The sequence below is a fragment of the Peromyscus leucopus genome, chromosome 7 (genome assembly GCF_004664715.2).
Source record: "Peromyscus leucopus breed LL Stock chromosome 7, UCI_PerLeu_2.1, whole genome shotgun sequence".
NCBI lineage: Eukaryota > Metazoa > Chordata > Mammalia > Rodentia > Cricetidae > Peromyscus > Peromyscus leucopus.
The window spans coordinates 79,740,735-79,764,367 of record NC_051069.1 but is presented as its reverse complement, the minus strand read 5'-3'; the positions used below and the strand labels follow the sequence as shown (position 1 = coordinate 79,764,367).

The 23,633-nt window shown below is 35.6% G+C and overlaps 1 pseudogene; it reads left to right on the top strand.

Annotated features, from left to right (window-relative positions):
- Positions 1-18,280: 18,280 nt before the first annotated feature.
- LOC114690991 lies at positions 18,281-20,843 on the top strand (annotated as a pseudogene).
- Positions 20,844-23,633: the final 2,790 nt, after the last annotated feature.

Sequence of the window (23,633 nt, the reverse complement as noted above, 5' to 3'; positions counted from 1 at the left end):
TATAACCAAATTTAATATGGTTTGACAACTTGATGAATTATTTATTTTGTGCCCAAGACCTTTTCTGGGTGCTTGAAGTCTGAAGGTGTGGTCTTTGCATTTATAAACATTAGCTACAAATATCTTGTTTTAAAGTAGGTCTATGGTGAAATGGGAGTACACATGTGAGTCAATACTGAAGAGGTCCCAGGGAGCAAATAGGCCTTATTAGAATTGGCCAAGCTAAAATTTAAAAATGTTAATTAATATAGATTACAATGATTATTATGAAAAGGAGAAAATGATTATAATCTTATTGTTATGTGTCTATTCTTAGACCTATTTTTCTTACCAGTATTTATATTCATTTAAGTCAATTTATATAAACATGCTCTTTATAGTCAATAACTTGTGAAGTTGATGCTATTACTTTTCTCACTGTAAAAGATACAGAAACTGAAACATGGTAGAAAAATAATTGACAAGATCACATGATATATGCAGAGTAACAGAGCATTTTATTATCTTTCTCTTCTCTAGACAATGGTGTCAATAGCTTTGTGTAATGAGAGAAAGGCTTCATGGCTGAGCAGTTCAATTTGATAACCACTAGTATATGTGACTGCAGAGCATTTGAAATGTGGCATGCCTGAGGCCCCCATACTGGCAGTAAATAAATAAATAAATAAATAAATAAATAAATAAATAAACAAATAAATAAAATTACTTAATTTTGATCTATTTTAATTAAAATGAAATGAGAGAAGCAGAGAATAAAGATGTGTTCATAAAGGACAGAATTAATAATCTCTTTATGTTGTGTTATTGCTCTGGCTAGAACTTCAAGTACTATATTGAATAAGTATGGGGAGAGAGGACAGCCTTGCCTCGTTCCTGATTTTAGTGGAATTGCTTTGAGTTTCTCTCGATTTAATTTGATGTTGGCTGTTGGCTTGATCTTCATGGCTTGCTCAGCCTGCTTCTTTATGGCTTTTCAAACATCATTTTTGTTATTTTTCTCCCTCCATCCTTTTTTGAGCCCCCTCCTCCCTCTTCAGTAAAAAACACCCCCCACCCCTATTTTTCCTCCCTTTAAATCACTTACAGCCTGAGCCCTCTAGCACTTCCCTTTTCCACAGTCCTCTTTACTTTCCTGGGTTCTGCAGTTACTCCATGTTGTACATTCACATTTGAGGATTTGGACCTAGGAACCACACATGAAAGAGAATATGCAACATTTGTCTTTCTGGGTCTGGGCTACCTCAATGTAATTTTTTCTAGGCACATCTATTTACCTGCAAGTTTTGTGTCAACCTCAGGTGTGCTTAGTCCAAACTTTACACATAGTTTGAGGCAAGAACTTTTTTTTTTTTTTTGGTTTTTCAAGACAGGGTTTCTCTGTGTAGCTTTGCGCCTTTCCTGGAACTCACTTGGTAGCCCAGGCTGGCCTCGAACTCACAGAGATCCGCCTGGCTCTGCCTCCCGAGTGCTGGGATTAAAGGCGTGCGCCACCACCGCCCGGCGCGAGGAAAGAACTTTTGTCGCTCACCACCGTATATGCCAACCTAGCCCCATAATGAATCTTATAGGAAAAGACTTATATGTAATTCCATTAACAAAAAATGTTAATAAATGGACCTGGAAGCTGCCATACGTGTTGTGTGCCAATGGACATACCTGGCTGTGACCTCTATAAACTAACTACAAGACCTACCTGCCAGGACAGAGATGAACACTTGTGCAATAGAAGTATTGCTGTTAGAGAGATAGCCAATGACTTTCTGATTGAATTTGAGGCCTGTGTCAAAAAGGAAAAGACATTTTTTTTAACCTCTTATAGAAGGAATCATTAACTAGGGCTTGCTTGCAGTTTCAGAGGCTGAGTCCATTATCATCATGTCAGGGATCACAGCAGCAGGCGTGAGTGGTGCTGGAGAAGTAGGTGAGACCTTTATATCCTGATCTGTAAGCAGAGAAAGAAAGCCTGGGCCTGGCATGGGATTTTGAAACTTCAAATCCCATCCCAGTGACTCAATTCCTCCAATAAGGCCACACCTACTCCAACAAGAACACAGCTCCTACTCCTTTTAATCCAAGAAAAGCCGTTCTAAAAGACTATATTTTTGAAGTATATAGATACATTTAACATATAAAGAAGCCTGCTCAATTAGGATAACAAGCAAACAAAAGTCGTTTATATATTAATTTACTTCTGAAACAAAGTTAAATTTTTTGATTAAAAAAAAAGAAATTTTGTACATCTTACAAATTTGGGACTTTGCAGTGGCTACAAATGAACTCTTGCCCCAATATGCAAGTACACGTAGCATATATTATGATAGAGTTATTATTTAATCAAATAAAATAAATATGTAGTAAATCTTAATTAGCAGGATTGCCCAAATGGCAAAGTTTTTCATCTGAAGGGTACCCTTTAAAAAAAAATCATATAATTTTCAAGGAAAAAACTCATTTTATCTGTTGATAGTCCAGATGTGATAGCGTATAAAAAAGTAACCCTTGTATATATTAAATATTTTAAATTTTACTCTAAAACCCTTTAGATTAATTTATATTTTGAAGCAATTTATACACTGCTTTTGAAAATAGAGTGAGTGACCCAAATTAGACTTACTGCCAGGCGTATAGGTGTGCCTCACATATGTGACAGCCCAGTTTAATTGTAAATATAATGTGATCATTAAAAGGTCTCAGTCAAGGGGCAGGAGACATGCATGACTCAGCAGCTACAGGCCATTATTGCTCTATCAGAAGACCAGAGTTGGGATCCCACAATCCATCTAAATGGACTAATCTTCTAAATGGATTCAGGAAATTGTATTATGTATTTATTCACACACACACACACACACACACACACACACACACAGAGAGAGAGAGAGAGAGAGAGAGAGAGAGAGAGAGAGAGAGAGAGAGAGACCTAATATTAATAGTTATAGAAAACAAAGCCGTGAATTTGAGAGGATGAGTATGGAAGATGCTGGAGGGGAAATGATTTAAATATAGTACTCATAAGAATTTTTTAAAGATTTATGTATTTATTTTTATGTATATGGGTGTCTTGCCTTCAGGTATGTTTGTACAGCATGTGCACACAGTGCCTGCAAAATCCAGAAGAAGGCATCAGATACCCTGGAACTAGAGTTACAGACAGACGGTTGTGAGCTGCATTGTGGGTGCTGGGAATGGAACCAGAGTCCTATGGAAGAGCAACCATTGTGCTTAACCACTGAGTCATCTCTCCAGCCCTAGTAAAGACTTAAAAATTAAAAAAAAAGTTTTATATTTCTATAAATCTTAAAAAAATAAGTAAGTAACTAACTGAATAAATAAAGTATGTTGCCAGGCTGAGACTGGTTTGGGATCTTAATTGTACAAATCCAATTATTTTTACTTTCGAAATAGAGACTTTTTCAGAACCCAGTTTTCTATGCTGGAATTGAAATAATAAAATAAAAGACTGTCTGAAGACAACCTGGGGTCTGCCTTTGTCTTCTACCCCATTCCTTTGTCAACCAGGAAAAAATGTATTTAGCCTATCCTACAGTTAAATTTACACATTGTTTAGTTTTGTCATATGACTTATAGATAGCTACAAGCCAGGTAAGGAGGAAATTAGACTTCTTTTTCATACCTCCTCTGGGAATACTAAAACTAAAACTCAATCCATTTTGCTTTCCATCTTCTTGACCCTAAAGCCAAGCCTTTAGCAACATGGTCTTCATAGAATAAATATTCTCAATCTGTGGGTTGCAACCCCTTTGGAGGTCGCGTATCAGATATTCTGTATATCAGACATTTACAATATGATTTATATAAGTAGCATAATTACACTTAAGAAGTAGCAATGAAATAATTTTATGGTTGGGGGGGTCACCACAACATGAGGAAGTATATTGAAGGGTCACAGCATTAGGAAGGTTGAGTACCACTATCACAGAACATTTCAGATAGAAACAACAAGAGACCGTAGTTGCCGATTGTGTTTCTTCTTTATGCATAAAAACACAATGAAAGAATCCATCCACATGAAAAAGGCTAACTCACTTGGAGAGCTCGGGACACTAAACAGCGAGCAAAAATAGAAACAGTTTTACTTATTTATATTTTATTCTTTGTTTTGTTTGGTAAGGCTATGGAAATGTATTATTCATTAAAAATAAATTTAAAAATACCAGATGAAAAGACTGATAAATAAATTTACTAGATAAAAACAGCACACTGGCCAGTAAGTGTTGAAAGCATTACAGACATTTTAGATTTACAAAAATCAGTAACCATGCATTTCTGTTATCGCCTTAAAAATAGTGTTCTTAGTACATACTGCTATAGAAATTGCTGATTTCCTATAAAAAAAGAAAAGCTTTACCTGACAACGCATTTTGAAAAAAGTGCAGTTAAATAGATTCTATTTAATGAACCTGTACTTTTGTATAAATAACATATTCATTAGTGCCCTTCAATGACCCTGTAAGTACAAATATATGTATTTATATAAGTGGGTTGGGAACAGGCTAGTGGTTGTGGGTGGATCTAGTAACATTAAACTCTAAATAGGTTATGGATCTTTTGAAACCGGTTTTGAATAATTTGTACCTAACAAATACGCCTGCTGACAACTAAATGCATAAGAGGGTAGACCATGGTAGATGTGCCTCAGTAGACAGTGCCAAACCCCATGCTTGGTGGGTAATGATAGTGTACTATCAGAGAATTTTATTTTAAAAAATCAGATGCAATATTAAAAAGCAAGTGTTCCTTCTTTATTCTTTTCTTAAAGGTTGAAAAAAATTTGTTTCTTTACTTCTGAAAATATTTTTATTCCTCCTTGTACAAATTCCTTTAACACTGAGGACTCTGCTGTTAAGTGGCAAAATAGCCTTGGCAGCCTCCCTGGCTTTTGAACGAGGGTCTGGGAATCATGATGCTTCAACAGAACGATGACAAAAAATGAAAAGGGATGATGAATTCTTCTTAAGTTTGTGTAAACTCCACCCCCATTTCCCAAAACCTCATTACCAATATGTCTTTGCCTACTTTTAGATATTTAACCCATCAACTGTTCTTTTTTCCTCCCATCCAGCTTTCTGTGTAGCTAAAACATATCAGGATCTTGACAATGGGTACCAAAAGCAAGGCAATACGAAAAGAAAATACATGCAAGAAGAATATAGAAAATGAAGCATCTTTGTGATCTCACTTATATATTTATGCATAAGTTCTAGGGGTAAATATGTATCTGATAGCAAAGAGGCTATTACATATTAATTTTTAAAACTATTTAGAGTTTACAGAGATTGCTCCTCAAGCATCTTCCCCCTAGCACTGCATCGAGCAATAAACATTGTTTATTAATGAAATACATCGCTTAGGCTGTCAGGGTGCCCTGATATTTTTCTGTAAATACTTTACACATGGTGCTTTCCTTCAAAACAGAAAAAAAGAATGGTAGAAAAACAAAGCAGAGCAGCAACTGTGCGTGATTTAAGAGGGTAGCCTGTTTCGTTGTGTGGGAGCAAAGATGCCCTACCTATTCCGAGGAGATCAGTTCTTACAGTGAGAGAGTTCCCATCCCTAGAATAGACACATCTTTGTCTTCAAGCCCAAACACACTTATTATATAGACATATCAATTACAACTAGGCCCTTGCTCTGAAAATTTGTTCCTTGATGTTCTATTCTTTAATATTCAAGCTCTACCTATCTGTAATCTCAGCCTTGGGAGGCTGAGGCAGAGGGATCAGAAGGCCTAGAAGTTCAATGTTAGCCCTGATTACATAGCAAACAGCAAGTTTGAGGCCAACCTAAGAAACCTGAGAACAATCTCAATAAAACACAAAATTAAAATTAAAAAAGTCAAAAGCTAACATTGCAAAGTGCTGAGTAGAAATGAGTTATGTTTTATGGGCTTCAATTCTGCAATCACCCAGTAGCAGGACAGAATCATTGTTCCAGGTTTTTGCCAAATGATTCTGTGTAAGGACTGTAATGCTAATCGGTGGCACCCCTGGCACTCACTCCCTGTCAGAAGATTCTTATGATGAAATTGAGAAAGAAAAATGAAGCCCAACTTCATCATACCTAATGACCGCTCTGCATAATCTAATGTGCTTAGCTGTACCTGCAAATCCTGCAGTTTTTGGTTGCCTTTATATGTCGACCATTTTTGAACCTTTGAACTTTGACAGAAAGAGGAAACTTTCCACCTCCAAATTATCATCTGTTCTATTCTAGAAGGCAAAAAGAAGAGATTCCTCACTAGTAGCTTTGCTTTTTTAAAAGCTGGTGGGAGAGTAAAATAATCCAGATGTAGAAAGCTTGTTAAAGTTCTGGGAATATGATAAAAGTCCAGGACTTTTTGGAAGTGTCTGTCTGGATGTCAAAAACAGGCTGGTTATTAGATGTGGAAGGTTAGGTCTACCTCTTTCTTTCCTGCTAAGCATTAGCAAGATACTGTGGCTTATTTATTCATTTTTATGATTTATTTCAAGTCTTGAAAGAGAATGAATTCCTGCTATGCTTCTGTCCAGCCAGGGTTGTGGTTAGATGCTGATGTCCTGAGTCCCAACCATATTAATTGCTGGATAGAGACTGTAATCCCCTTCTCTTTGAAGCCTGGGCCTGATTTTTAGGCAACACTTCAAAAGCAGAGCACAGCTAAGGAGGCATATTTCCTACCATCTTTGAGTTGGCATGATTTACTCAGCTTGCGTTAAAGCACGTGCCTTACATATTTGGCTCTCCAACAAGTTTATTTTAATATTAAAAAGCATACAAAAAGGCCTTCTGTGATCTAAAATTGACCTGTAATTTTTTCTTTGTGAGGTATTTTGATGGGTTAAACCACCTTTGAAATGGAGACACCCACATCATTGTTTTCTTATAGTAGTAAATCTCTCTCTCTCCCTCTCCTTCACCCTTCCTTTTCCCTCCTCTCCCATCTATAATCTTCCCCCACCCCCACCTCATGCCTTTCTCCTTTCTTACATGTTTTGGTGCAGTATAATATGATGCTATTGTTTGTCTGAGTCCATTATGACTAATGAAAAAACCTACATAAATAAGACATTTCAAATATTCTCCAATTGTTATAGCCTTTGGAAGCCTTTTAAAACATAATTTTTAACAACACCAGAAGAAGCATTTTTTAAGCTAAGATTTTGAAGTAAAGAAAGATGAGGTGTAAATTTTCTGTGGACATGAAAAAACAAAAAGCAAAAAACAACAATCAAATCCACCTAGAACAAAGTGAAAATGAATCAAATGAAGCAATGGTCAATATAAAACTTTTGCCTGATGTCTCACCATATCTTGTTCTGGCTATAGGGCGGTTCTCATGGAGGATTTCCCAAATGCGCTAGTGTGCTATGTGTGAGAAAGATTAACAGTGTTTCAGATCAAAGAAGGGCCCTGCTGCATGGTCTTAGGAGATTGTCATTCACTCTATTATGGCTCATTTGCACAAGATTTTCACGTAATATGAGCCTTTGTTTTGATGGCAGTGAACTGACATAAAGACAGGGCCAAGCTTCATCCTGTGTCCTAGTTGGTCAGTCCGCAGGGTATCTGGGTCCCAAAGAACTTGCCAATCATAAAAGGCAGTTAACTGTTAACCAGTTGTGGATTGGCTGTTTTCCCTCCTCAACTCTTTTTCCTTGTTTTAAGGTGGAAAACTTCTTAAATGTGGGTGGATTGCACAAAAAGCGGACAATGCCTTCTTGTGCGAGATTAGATGCAGCCTAAACAGGCAGTTTGTGGGATCCCTTATTCAAAAGAGCACATTAGGAGCCGTTTACTCTGCGGTTCTTCCTCCTGTGTTTTCTGCCACGCTTATTTTGATGTTAAAATAACTGGAAGAGTTGAAAAGTTATGCCCGAGCTACATTCAAAACTTTTCCTGAAGCGATATTTATGTTTTTCTTGTTCTTAGTTTCACGGCTCTGCATAGAATACATATTTACAGACCCCAGTCACTCACAGTCGTCGCCTCTTTATGCACACTCAGGGAAGAAGCAGGGCTGCAGTTATTCCGATGGTGTTTAAGAATGGAAATTAAAAACATGTAAGAAATCCCTCTCATTGTGCGGCTTTAACTGTTAGGATACTGTCTAGTGAACGCTGGCCTGTATTTCACCAGTACATCCTTATTTAGCTGTACCAATGTGCATGTAACAAGAAAAGAAAAATTAAATGGCTTGCGAGTATAAAATTAAGTGTTAAGAGCTAACAGTGAAAACTACATTAAGACACAATCAATTTTAGTTTGATCTGCTTTCTCAGCAAATACATTTCAAATCTGGAGATGTTGCTTATTTTAGGCCTTTACTGACAAGGTGCTGGTTAGTTTTCATAACATAAATTCAGTTTGGATGTATAGCACTCCACCTAATGCATTTTCAAGTTTGATTTTCTACCAATATCTTATCAAAATTTGTATTCATAAGATTGGCTGTAATTTGTTTCAGTTTTTATTACTTGAAAATTATTTACATCAATCATACCATAAAAAAACTTAAAGTAAATTCATATGATTTTGATACTCTTGAAAATAAAGGAAATTATTTTATAACATTTTGTTAAGGCAGAAATGTGTGTGTGTGTGTGTGTGTGTGTGTCATTAGAATTATTTTCTTCTGTTTAGCTTTAAGTCTCAAATGAAAAATGATATATTTATTACATGATAAGAGAAAACATCTATATTTTAGGAGTGCATTAAAAACTATGCAGAATAACTAGCATGTTTAGTGAAATAACTTTTAAAAATGTACGCTTCCTTAGAAAAATAGCTAACACAGGCAGGCAACCAATGGTTGGAACATTTTCCTCAATCTTTCCTTTGTAAAATTTCAAACACCCAAAACATTGTAACAGAGTACTGAAAATACACAATTTCTACCCAGAACTAATCACCTTTACATTTACTTCATACTTTCCTTCATCTCATGTGAAAATAATGACATTCTTGAATTTTTAATCTGCATGGCAGTGCACCATGTTATTCTTTTGCATAACTATAATGTCAGAAAATTAAAATATATAAAGTCTAGTTATTGTAATATCTAAAATAATCTATAGACAATTAGAAATCAAGGATAACTAAAAATACTTATTTGCACAGTGACATGTACAACTTTAATACTGTACTACGTAAGTATTTTTCAGTTACTTTACATTTAAACCCAGACTTTACACATTAATAATGCCTTTGGAATTTACAGGCAGGGTTGAAAAACAAAAACTAAATTAATAGGTAAATGTGTTTGCTTCTGAAAACTTTCAAAAATCCATGAACAGCAGCGCCCTCTACATTTGAATAGGTTATGATGAAGCAGGTTTTCCTGCTTGAAAGAAGTTGGCAGTGATCGCTGTAGGTTTAGGGTAAGGATGCAATTGTAATATATAACATTGCAGATGATTTCTCATATGGGTTTGCTGTATTTTAAACTGTTAATTGAGCACAGGAAGCCAATAGCACACCATTCAGAAAATAAACTCATAGGAGCAACAATCAAGAAAAAACAAACAAACAAACAAACAAACAAACCAAACAAGGTACTCTAGTAAGTTTGTTCCAAGGTAAATTTAACCATATTATCCAAGTGGATTTTCAGAAGTCCATTTCAAGTAACTACAGTTATATTATTATCCTTTCTGGCTTAGATAAACAGTACCCTATAATGTTTTCAAGTTCAGAAACAGATCAAAATCTTAAAAAAAAAAGCTGCTTTCTAGTTTCAGCATCTAGTGAAGAAAATATAGACTTACAGATACTGTGTTTAATGTATTTGTTTGAAATAAAATTAGCTGGTCATTATGTTTTTGAAAATCTATTCTCAGATTAAATAATAATAAAACAGTTTAAGAAATTATCTAGACATAAAAATATAATTAGCCATTTTACATGCTGACTCTACTGCTTGCTATTAATTTGCATACTACCCCTTAACATATTTGTACATTACCCTTAAACAATCAAGAGGAAAAAACATAAGCACATCTATAAAGTATAGTCGACTTTTATAACATAGATGAAAAATTTAAAATATATTTGTCTCATTTTTATAACTAAAAATACTTTATTACTCATAACTTTCAATTAATTTAAGCAATCTATTCAGTTAAAATATATGCTTAATAGTAATAAAACCAATCCAGGATACTGGCTTTGAAAGGTTTAGTTTTCTATTTCTGGTGCAACTTTTCCCTTTAGTATGAATGATGCATATTTAAAAAAATAAAATTTTTGCTTAAATATATTCTCTTAAACATAAGTTTGATACTATCCCACTGTTATTCTTTGAAGGAACTTAAACAGGGTAGCCATAGCAAAAGTATTTTAGTAAATTATTTGTAAACTTCCAGTGGCCAAAGAGCAGATTAAAATAACGTGTTTCTTAAAAGTTAGTGTCGCTTCAATTCCCAAGTCACAGTATTTTAAATGAAAAACAATAACACAAAATATTGAAAACCAACAAGTATGTTTTATGCTTTAAAACTCCACAACTTAAATATTTCAAATAAACTCCCAGAGAACAGTTTATATATTTTAAGTCAGTAAATCTGAATAATCAAGTCATTTGTGAAAAGAAAATAATGATCGCTTAAAATTATCCACTGAGGTTTTTGCTTGCCTTTCAATGCCAGAAAACTCCTAGAGTAGGCTCTAAATTTCTAAAGAACAAAATGCCAACGACTCTTGGGATCATCTTGTTCATTTTAAGAGCAAATTAAAACAGTGGAAGAATGGTGCAAATAATTGTTTCCTATGTTCTTTGCTGGTGACTGCTGTAATCATCAGCCCTGATTTACAAATGTAGACTTGAAGGTTTCTCAGCTTCCTGCAGGGTAGAAGACTGTTACGTTGGCACTCACCCTCTCGCCCTTGTAATCACCACTCAAAACTGTGCCCTGGTACTTCCAGTTCCCAGTCTCTTGATTGAACACCTCATTCTGTGCTAACAAGGTGGGGTATTTGAACAGGGACTCCAATTGGAAGATCATTAATGGTTTTGCTCATTAAGAGTTGCTGTGCTAGTTTTGGTAATTTGGTAACTGTCTAAATCACAAGTAGATTCCCCACTTCAGCCTAAAGGAAGAAACATTTAAGATAGTAACAGTAACACCTCTGTTCCACACTGTCAAGGGGAGCAGAGCTATTGTGTATTTACTAGGCTTTGCAGGAATAATCAAGTTCACTAGGATGCCCAGGTTCATTGTCCAGTTGTTTTAAAGCTATGATTAAAAACAGAGCCAAGCAAAGCTGAAGAAAAAATTTCACTGGTTGAGATTTGCAGCAAGTTAAAAAAAAGAACAAATGAAAAATAGATTTCTTTATGAATATGATCAAACAGTAGTGCTCTCACCTTTTATTTATGCTAAAATGAATTCTATTTTTTACACCTTTGCTGTTGCTAACAAGAGTGTCTTAAAAAGCACTAAAGTTCAAAGTGGTTTGTTATTTGTTTGTTTGTTTGTTTGTTTGTTTAAAATAAAAACAGTATTAATTTTCTTAATTTATCCCTGGAATGATTTCCAGGGCATTAATTACAAAGCTCATTTGTATTGAAAGACTGAACATTTTAGCAAATACATATTTCTGCTGAGTTGTCGTTTAAAAATAATGTCAGATATTAACTGAATATTTAAATTTGCCCTTTAAAAATATATATAAAATCCTGATGTCTTTTTAATGAGTTAAATGCATTTGTTTCCATGTAAAAGCGCATGGCAATGCCAAACTATTTTTACTTATTTAATAAATCTCTTGATACATCTATACTTTATACAAAATGTGTTTCCCAAGGTGAGTTAAGGAGACTAAAAGAAGTACAAAAGTATTTAAATACTATTTGTTAAGTAAACCTCTCTGATTTAATTTATTAAAATTTGAAAGAACGTTTTGAAAATAAGTTTTCTAATACATTCCTGTTTTTAATCATGATTCATTTTTGTTAAGTTTGGCAGCAACATCACTAGAGGCAGCAACATCACTAGATAGTTAATTACTTTTCATGACTTGGATAATTGCCATTTTATCATGTAGATAAAAAGGTGGGAAGGGAGAGTCTGCCGAGGATGTAGGTTTTTCCCATACCAAGCAAAGGGGCAATTTTAATGTATTTCTTGTGGCATTTTTCTTCTGTGTCACTTTTATATCCCTGCTGCCTTAGTGGGACAGTGCAGCGATTGTGAACATTTTGCTAATAATTTATTGGGATGATTGGTTTGTTTTATTTTGCTTGGAGTTCGGCCTACAATCTTTTTCTTTACACTACTAAGAGGCAGAAGTTCTCTACAGGCTTATTATTTTTCACTTTAGAATTGTGTGCTCACACAAAAACCTGCCTACTAAATCTGCAACTTTTCTTTTTGAATTGGAAATTGAACAGAGACCATGACTTGTGTATATCAAAAATGCAGAAGTAATTCCCCCCACTGTGTAAGCAGTTTTGTTTGTCATGAATAAAGCCCAAAGTTACTTAAATTATTTCTCATCATAGTAAGAGAATATCATTTTTGTTCTATTAGATATACTGGTGCATGGATGTAGTTTTACTGATTACTTGAACACGTTTCTCATACATGTTAAAATTCTGTGACAGAAATGAAGCTGATGGCTGTAGTTTCATTTGAACAGACTTTAATCAGTTAACATGAAAAATACAATATTCTGTGTTGACTTGCCATTATAATGTTCACTATGTCTTGGGAAACCCAAAAAGCAGAGAATTTATGGGTCCTTTTCCCACTTTAACTTCAAGCTCTGCAAATTGCAGACAAGGAATATTTGAAATTTTGCTTTTTACAGTTGGGAGTTAATTTCAGAAATTCTTCCACATAGTTGAGCTAACTGCAATTACTTGAAACTAAGGCTATGACTTTCTGATATATTTGGTTATAATTACAGGCATGTAAAAGTAGAGTTTATTGTGCTGAACCTGCATTAGCTTTAAGAGGAAAGGACTAGGTTATTTTTAAACTTCAAAATTTAAACACCTGATTTGATGAGTATTCTCAAAAGAGACTTAAATATGCTCTTAAGTATATTAGTATGATTTTTGTTAATGTTAGTTGCACATAGTTGGAGGTTCGATTTTTTTTTTTTTAAATCTTGATGTTGATAAGAAATTTCTGCTTGGAAAAATATCACTGTCTTTCACAGCCATATGTCTGGAGCTAGGATAGTTGAATCATAGATTGATGAGGTTTGAACAGAGTGTAAAAGCTTACAATCTCAATAGTAACTAATTGGGATGATGCTAAGGTTTAAACTTACTTTGGAATTGTTTTATTGGCTATGTGATATTTTCTGAAAAGCTAGTACTGTGACATTAAAAAATAATGTTGTTTTATAAGTGTTTGGTAGAATGATATTAGTGTGCATATTTCTATATTTGTTCCTGGGGAATTTGCCAACTTTATTAAGAATTCTACATTGGTGAAATTATGATGAAACACAGCAAAAGAAACTCTCATGCAAGTAGATCTTTAATACAGTTTGTCTGTATTTTTGTTTGAGCTACAGCTTTCTATTCTGTTATTTTTAAATTATAAAACATGATTGGCTTCACAAAAGGAGGGTCACATAAAAATATGTAAGAATATAACTTCATGTGGTTCATGACTAATGTACTATTTGTTTAATATTTGCTCAGATGTATGCTCACAGTTAGTACTGTAATGTATAAAAGGAAGTCTTAGACCTAATGCTTTATTGAGCAGCATTGCAAAGAGAAAAGAGGTTGAACAGAGTTAGATACTTATTTCTATGGGTTTGATTACATTCTCACAAATAATAATACAAACATGGCTCCAATCTTGTAGTTTCAAATCATGATTGTAGTAGTTAGTAGTAGTAAGGATCCCAATAGTATAGCCTGTTAATCTACAGAAAAAAAAACACTGATATACATTTTAAATAATCTTTTAAGTGATGGAAACTTGACGAATCTCTAGTTCTGTGAACATTTTGTCCAGAATTAATTTTTCCTAGTTGTTGAGAAAACTGACTACATATTTATGTTCAGCATAACTCATATTTTCCTTACTTCATTTCACACAGTTATTAAAATGTAGATAGGAAAGTCAGCAAAGGGACTTTGAACATCAATTTACAAATGAGCAAAATAAGATACAGAATAAAGTCAGCTCACCTATGTTTTATCTTTATAGATCTTGGAATTTGGAGCCAGAGGAGATTATTTAGTGACTTATTTAGAAAGGTGAAGGCAGAAGAGGTACCAATGTTTTCTCCCAAACACACAACTACTTAGCTGTCTCCAGACTAGCATCCAAATTCTACTTCAGAGATCAGTATTGTTTTTCATCTACCTACCTTCCTCCATCACATCAAAACCCAAGCCTGCTTCAAAGGTTTTATATATTGAGTGAAAAAATACCAGTTCTCTGGGCAGGGGCTCTCTAAGCTTTGGAAGATAGCTTGCCCCTGTTATAGGGTATTTGTTATTACTTAAACCAGTTGATAGAGTGGTGCCTGCCTGGTGTACATGAAACATTGGGCTAAACCTAAGCATCACATACACCAAGCACAGTGGAGACAAGAGGCTCAGAAGTTTAAGGTCATTCTTGGCTGCATAAAGAGTTGAAAGCCAACTAAGCTACATGAAACCCTGCCTCAAAAAGAAACAAATAAGTAAATAAATAAAAATCCAAAATAAAATGTGAAAAAAGAAAAAAGTTTTGAAGTTATTATATATTAACTCATTGATGCAAAGATCAGAACAGGACCACAAAAGTCAAATTCTGCTGGAGTGACCAGCAAATTTACAAAATAGATAGTATTTTGTTAAATTGAACTTACCTATTTTTATTGATATTTTTCTATGCTACTCTCCAGACATTTGAGAGCAATATATAATTCTTCCAAGTTCCCCTTCCTACCTAAAATGCATTCGTCATCTTTGCTGGCCTAGAAATGATCCATTATCTTCTGAATCCTGACTGCTCTGGCAGTATGGCTCTAGCTTCCCTGAACATTTACTCTTGCATCAGACAAAATTAAATGCCCTCTAACATGGTGCATAGCACATATTCTAAAATATAGAAGTGACAAACTCATTTAGGAAAACAAACATTTGGTAACACATACCCAGGGAGATCATGTTAATGTTTGGCATTTTCTTAACATACAAATATGGACATATATTTACTACACTTATTTATATAAAGTTGAAATTATGCTGTTTCATAACATTTAAGACCTTGCTCTGCCCACTTATCACATTTTGAACATTTGCCTTAGAATAAGGCTTGCTTTAATTTTGGTAACCCAATAAACGTATTTTGAACTGAACAGCTGTGAGTTCAGAAAAGCAAACTGGAAGTGATATGAAAGAAAGAATGAAGAGAAATTAGCTGTTACAGTGTCCTAGGCATTGAAGGCAAATAACTAGGAGGGGCAGAGGCAGAGCAGGGGCATGAGTGGGAAGCTGGGTACAGACATGCCACATCAACTGAGCTGGAGAGAGATCTTAAGGGAGGGAGTTTTGAACTTGGGAGTCAAAAACTTGCAGTGATGTTTGTGAATATGGTTTATGAAAAGTAGAGGGTATTTTCATACTCTATGTTTTTAAATAAGCTAAGGATAAGCACCACAGATGTTCTAGTGCCAGTAGAGGCTGTAGGTTGTGACACAGAGGAGGAAGAGGAAGCCAGTGCCAGCAGAGTCTGTGGAGGCAATGAGAACAGGAAGGCAGAACTAGCTGTTTTTCGTTTGGGGGGGGGGAGGGGCGTAGTAGACTTCCTCATCCCACACAGTGCAGAGACAATAGACATCACTAAAATTTCTAAAAAAAGAGAAGTTTATTATACTCAGATTTCAATTACTAACTAGACTAGAAATTCAAGTTTGTGGAACTAGCCTTACCAAGAGAAGAATGCAAAACAAAATAATGTTTCTTATTTTTTAAGGCAGAGAATATGAATATGGGCAAAATGATAAATTAAGAAATGTAGCATTTTATTTTGACTCATGGTATTAACTGAAGAACCAACCAATGAGGTTTAAAGTGTTTTAAAGGAAGCTAAAATAAGGCTAGCAAAGGGTGATTTTGAATTTCATTTCTTACTGTTGTTGGGGATTTGAAATTATTTGTAACTTACATAGGTAATGTCTGTAGTAAAGAATAAGTGGAGTGAATAAATCATTGGTTCTAGCAATAGGAAGAATGACATGTTTTCACTTTCCAACTTTTCCGAATTTGGTTCAGGCTGTCAGAGACTAAACATCCCGTTGTTAAAGCTTGGTGAAGAAGGGGCAGTGTGCTTTATTAGAGCCACTGGGAATTTTTCTTTTTGAGGAGAATTGTCACATTAGATTTAGTTGAATAAAGTATTTTGTTTTCATCTTCCCCTTTTCTTCCTTCCCTCCCACATTTAGTCCCCTTCCAGATCTTTTCCTTCCCCATTGCCAACTGCAAAGCTTCCTAATCTCTCCTTATATGTAGCTACATTCCTCAGCTTCAGTGAGGAAAACAGAGACTCTCCCCTGCTCCCCTCCACCTCCCCCCTCCCCGCCTGCCAAAATCTGGTCAGTTCTTATAGACACATACACCTATCAACAATTTAATTGTCTTTAATCCCAGCACTTGGGAGGCAGAGCCAGGCGGATCTCTGTGGGTTCGAGGCCAGTCTGGTCTATGGAGCGTGCTCCAGGACAGGCATCAAAACTACACAGAGAAACCCTGTCTTGAAAAACCAAAACCAAGCCGGGCGTTGGTGGCGCACGCCTTTAATCCCAGCACTCGGGAGGCAGAGCCAGGTGGATCTCCGTGAGTTCGAGGCCAGCCTGGGCTACCAAGTGAGCTCCAGGAAAGGCGCAAAGCTACACAGAGAAACCCTGTCTCAAAAAACCAAAAAAAAAAAAAAAAAAAAAAGAAAAACCAAAACCAACCAACCAAACAATTTAGTTTATTAATGATGCAGGATTAGTAACACTAACTAACATACGTTTTGTGTATGGTGCATGTGTGTGTACATGGTCATGTGTGTTGACTTGTGTGGGGTGCATGTGGAGATCAGAAGTTGCATGTGATGTCATCCTGGATCCAGCTCTACCTTATTTCTTGAGACATGGTCTCTTACCAAACCTTGAACTCCCTGTTGAGCTAAAGTTACTGACTAGTGGACTGCAGGGATCCTATTACCTAAGCCTCATGTCCAGCTTTTTATGTGGATGTCAGGGATCTAAATTCAGTCCTCATACTTATGCAGCAAGGTCTTTACAAGTGAGTCACTTCTCACCACCATGTAAGTTATTATTTTTCAAGACAGGGTTTCTCTGTGTAGTCCTGAGTGTCCTGGAACTCCCTTTGTAGACCAGACTGGCCTCGAACTCAGAGATCTTCCTGCCCCTGCCTCCCAAGTGCTAGGGTTAAAGGTGCTCACTACCATCAGCTCCTATAAGCTATTTTTACTCAATATATTATAATTATTTTATTTTATTATTAGGTGTATCTATTACAGTATAGTTCTTATAAGTAAAAATTTTATAATTAAAATTATGACTTTAGCTTAAAAGAAAAAAGGACTCATAAGGCAAAATATAAATATAGAATGAAATATTGCATAGGTACACTTAAATTGTTTAAGAAAGGGATCACAAGGAAAATTATCAGAACTTTCAGATGGTGTTCATTCAAAATGTTATCTGATTTTCAAAGAAGTATATTCCAAAATAAGTCTAAAATGTGTAATTTAGAAAAAGAAATTATGATGAAATATTTTTGTACATATTTAAAAATACTCCCTTGCTCCTATAGACACTTAATCTTGAAGTTTATTACATATATATTAAGTACATATATTGTATATAATATTTTTGTTAATTTGAAAGCTTCTGCTAATGAATTATTTTTAAGTAAAATTACAAAAATTCAAGAAACAATTAGGATCTGAGGTAGTCCTTTCTTAAATACTTTCATTACCAATACTCAGTGTTAACACAAGTCCACCTGACACAATACAGGTACAAAGCTCAACAACTTCAACCATAATAACTGAGGTTCCTGCATAGAAAGGTTCAAACTATGCTACCATTAAGTTGATTCTCTCCATATCCAAAGGTTTCTCAGGCATTTTCATCAAGTAAGGATTTGCTTCAAAGATCAGTGATCCAAAATTTCCCACACAACTGGATTTCCAAGGAGGTCTGATCCTCATTGAACTTTCTTTCCTGTCTCATGATTGTTATTTGGACACTGGAAATCTAGCTCTGATAAACTTATATTCTACAGATGGTAATGGAAATTAGTGCAGCCAATATGGCAAAGAGCATGGAGGCTCTGGAAAAAGTCAACACTCCCTCTGCAATGTGGTCAACTAACCAATTCTGTATGTACATATTCTTCCTTTGGATGGAGTATGAAATCATCATGTGAAAGAAATACATGAATACTAAGTGCTGCAATAGTTATGACATGGGATCAGTGTAGATGTCCATCAACAGCCGAAGGAGTTAAGAGAATGTAGTATTATTCAGACAAACAGAACGATATGCCATCATTTGCAATAAAATGGGTAGACTGGGAGACTATTATATTACGTGATATGAACCAGACACTGAAAGACAGATGCAGGATGTTCTTTTATATATTGAACCTGGAAACAAGTGAATTTACATTTATGATTGCTAGAGACTGGGAAGGATGGTGGGGGAGGGGTGATTGGCTAATAAGCATCAAAGCACAGAGTAATAAAATAAGTTTTAGTGTTCAAGAGTCCATGGGTGACTACAGTTCACCCTAATATTTGAAGTATACCTCATGAGTAGTTAGAGGAGAGGAACTTAAAGTCTCCAAACACAAAGTAATGTAAATAACTGGAAAGATGAATTACTCTGACTTGGTTATTGATCAGGACATATTGATATGATTCAACATATCATGTACATATGTTGAAATATCACACTTTGTCATACAAATACACACACTTTCATGTTAATAAAATGTTTATGGAGATTAAAATATTATATATCTTTATTGTAACATTATATTGTATTTTGTATACATATATCAAAATTATTACACTCTCTTCTACAAAATATGCAGATATAATAATAATAGTTAATAAAAATACAAAATGATGCTGTTTCATCATTAACAAATGTACTTCAATATTTTTGTTCCATTTTGATGAATATAAGTAGATGATTTGTTTCCTACTTAAATTATTTTTTCTTTCCTGTGAACTAATTCAAGTTTATTTGTCTGTTGATAAAAATACATATGCAATGCCTCCACAATACCTTTCCCCATTAATGTTTGTTTATACCACGCTTTTTAACAAGGCTGTACATTTGACACATCCATTTGAAATTGCATTTTACATAAAAGTAAAATTCTGATTATTCTGAAAATATTGTAAAGTCTGATTATTCTGAAAATATTGTATGTGAATCTTTTTAAAAACATTTTACGTGGAAATTTTAATCTTTTTTAAAGAAAAATCTTTAAAATTTTTTTCTGCCCTTCTACTTGGTCATGAGTGGCACCGGGGCCTGGCCTCCGGCTTCCACTTCCGCCCACCACCTTCGTGAAGATGAGTAAGCAGGACCCAAGCGTCCTGCACACCAAGGAAATGCGTTTCCCGAGGGAGTCGGGGGAGGGCATGGTGGGTAAAGTACCTCCTTGTACTCATAAAACTAAGTCAGAAGAAAATACCAAGGAAGGAAAAAGATAATAAGACAGAGGAAAACACAAAGACGGATGAACCGTCAAGTGAGGAGAGTGATCTAGAAATTGACAGTAAGGGTGTAATTGAGCCAGACACTGATGCCCCTCAAGAGATGAGAGAGGAAAATGCAGAGATAACTGAGGAGATGATAGATCATGCAAATGAAAAGAAGGCGGCTGCCACTGAAGCCCTAAATGACGGTGAGCTGCAGAAAGCCATTGACTTGTTCACTGATGCCTTCATGTTAAATCCTCTCTTGGCAATTCTGTATGCTAAGAGAGCTAGTGTGTTTGTCAAGTTACAGAAGCCAAATGCTGCCATCCTAGACTGGGACAGAGCCATTGAAATAAACCCTGATTCAGCTCAGCCATACAAATGGCAAGGAAAAGCACACTGACTCCTGGGTCACTGGAAGGAGAAGCTCATGATCTTGCCCTTGCCTGTAAACTGGATGATGACGAGGATGCCAGTGCAATGCTGAAAGAGGTCTGACGTTGGGCTCAGAAAAAAAAAAAAAATTGCTGAACATGGGAGAAAATATGAGTGAAAACGTGAAGAGCAAGAGATAAAAGAAAGAACAGAAAGGGTGAAGAAGGCTCGAGAAGAGCATGAGAGAGCCCAGAGGGAAGAAGAAGCCAGAAGACAGTCCGGAGCTCAACATGGCTCTTTTCCAGGTGGTGCTCCTGGGGGAATACCTGGTAATTTCCCTGGAGGAATGTCCGGAATGGGAGGGAGGTATGCCTGGAATGGCAGGAATGACTGGACTCAATGAAATCCTCAGTGATCTAGAGGTTCTTGCAGCCATGCAGGATCCAGAAGTCATGGTAGCTTTCCAGGATGTAGCCCAGAACCCAGCAAATATGTCAAAATATCAGAGCAACTCAAAGGTTATGAATCTTATCAGTAAATTGTCAGCCAAGTTTGGAGGTCAAGTGTAATGCCAAACAGAGCCCTTGCTGAGTGAAGAGCAGCTTAGCTCACTTACTGGATGTTGAACCAGTATACCTCTGACCTCATCAGGAGAGCTGGGGTGCTTCTAAGATTATCCCTACCGTTCTGCCTCAAAGGCGGCTGAAGCTTTTACAGAGGTTTGCCATTAGGGTCTTCATTCAAATATTGTTTTCCTACTAGAAGTACAAACCTGAAACACTTTTCAACCTTTTTTCTTTTTCTTTCTTTCTTTCTTTCCTTCTTTCTTTCTTTCTTTCTTTCTTTCTTTCTTTCTTTCTTTCTTTCTTTCTTTCTTTCTTTCTTTCTTTCTTTCTTTCTTTCTTTCCTTCCTTCCTTCCTTCCTTCCTTCCTTCCTTCCTTTCTCTCTCTCTCTCTCTCTCTCTCTCTCTCTCTCTCTCTCTCTCTCTCTTTCTTTCTTTCTTTTAATTAGGGGGTGTTCTTACATTTTTCTTTACTAATCTTTTTGGGTTTTCCTTTGAATTACTGGGCTGAGAAGCTAAATATGGTCCACTTACTTTACTGCTCTCATGAATGGAAATAAAGATTTGTTAGTGGGAAGCAAATAAAACCCATTTAAATTGATTGAGTTGAACATATGGTTACTGAAGTATCTTGATTTGTCTTTTTTTTTTTTTTGCTGTTATTTTACTTCAAAATGATCTATTTCAGTGAATCTCTTGGGACTACCAATATTTTGATCTGACCTGGTTGGAATGAAGTGTTGGACAGAGCAGCAGCAAGTCCTAGGTTTTGTTTGACTTTGTGTAAGCTGCATTGAAATCTTACACTGTGCTGCAGGGGCGATTTTTATTTTTATTATTTTTTAAAGTGTTACAGTGGAGTTAGAATACCTAGTTCTGCCATTGTCCATTGTTTCAAATAAATGTTTCATATCAATTCCCACATAGAGGAAAAAGAGTGCTTTCTATGTTTCTGTCAAAAATTCACCTTTCCTATTAGAAAATATCCATCTGCTTGTCCTCCTCTTAATCTTCTTGAGCTAAAGATAGCATTTTTTCACTAATGTCATCAGTTCTATCATTCACAGCATAATTGTGGAAGCATATTTATTGCTAGTTTCATACATATTACATATGATAATTGTAAGGTCATACCTGTAACAGTTGTGGTTTCGTACTTGGACATAGGGTTGTTTGTTTAACTATTAAACTTTTACATTTGTGAACTATTATATCACAAGACATTGGAAGGAGGGATTCCCTTTGGTTTTAGGTATGCTTATGAAATTGAGAAACAATTGCGATTTTAGAGTTCATGTTGTATGCATCTTTGGATTTTGAAGAGTTTAAATTGTTTACATATGATGAAAGATTCATTCATACTATTTAGCTCTTAAATACTGTGATGTATTTAATACCTATTTCCTCTCCTTTTACTACAAGGATAAAGAAAAATGATAAATCCAGAGTGCATATTTAAATTAGAACATATCTGAAATCATATGTCTGGGCAGGTTTAACTGCTTCGTACAACAGACACAGATGCATCTTGTTACATGTAAGAAGAAGCTGTATTTGAATAGAACATGCATTTAAAGTCCTTGACAAACATTCATCACATAATCTTAAATTTGAAGTTCACACAGTGTTCTTTTTGTCCAAGTGTTCTTCTTTCATAAAACTTCTCTGTGTTCTGTGTTTTCCTGAAGATCAGTTTCTTTTGGACTCTGACTATACATGACCTAATTATATTCTAATAATGTATATATCACCATAAATGGGGAAATTGCTTTTCTGATGACTGTGTCCTTTGCTTTTAGACTTCTGAGTTCCACAGCTAGAAAAAAATATAACCAGCACATGCCCTTAATCCTACCACTTGGCAGGCATGATCTTTGTGTGTTCAAGCCACACGTGGTGGCACACGCCAAATACCAATATTAGTTAACCATGGAGGTCTGGAGGTCTGTACAGACAGACAGGAAGTGACAGAGCTGGGTAGGAAGAGGAAGTTATGTAGATGAATGGAGAGAGCAAATCAGATGGCAGAACAGCAAGGCATATAGATGTGGGTAGACAGGAAGTAACTCACATTTGGAAGCTGCAGAGTTGGTGAGGTAAGGTTGGCTGGTGGCTTTCCCTATTTCTCTGATCTCTCTAAATCTTTCATCCCTATATTTGGCTCTATGTTTTTTATTTAATAAGACCATTTAGAAATTCATCTATAAATGTAGTCTTCATTTATTTCATAAAGACTCACTATCATTTCTATATCAGAAATATGGAGGTATTTTTTTCCACTAAAGATACTATAAGAAAAATACTATAAGAAAATAAAGAGGTTTTCTGCTTAAAGATATGTGGTTAAAATTCCCAAGATGCTAAAATCAAATATGGCTTCAAACTGGAAAAAAAAATTTTTTTCTCTCACGAAATGCATCTCGACCTCAGTTTCCCCTCCCTCTACTCCTCCCAGTTACCTTTTCCATCTCTCACCTTCCCCAGATCTATTCCTCCTCTGTTTCCCTTCAGAAAAGTGCAGGCCTCCCAGGGATATCAACTGAACACCATATAACAAGTTACAATAAGATTAGACACAAACCTTCATGCCAGGGCTGGGAAAGGCACTCCAGTAGGAGGAAAAGGGTCCCAGGATCAGATGAAAGAACCAGAAGTACCCCCACTCCTACTGTTGGTAGGTCCCACAAAACCACCACACTAACAACCGTAACATATTCGCAGAGCTCCTAGTGTAGACCTATGCAGGTTCGGTGATTGCTGCTTCAGTCTCTGTGACCCACTATGAGCCCTGCTTAGTTGGTTATGTGGGCTGTGTTCTGATATTGCAGTGTTTAAGAGAACTTATGCAAAACAACAGTTAAAGTTCATGGCATTTGGATTACTTTTAGAACTACACATATGCACCCACAAATTTGAGAGTCTTTCTGGGTTTTTGAACTTTTTGTTTTGTAAAATTTGTCATTATTATTGTCTGTGTCAAGTGTGCACACATGTGTATGGAGTGCATTTA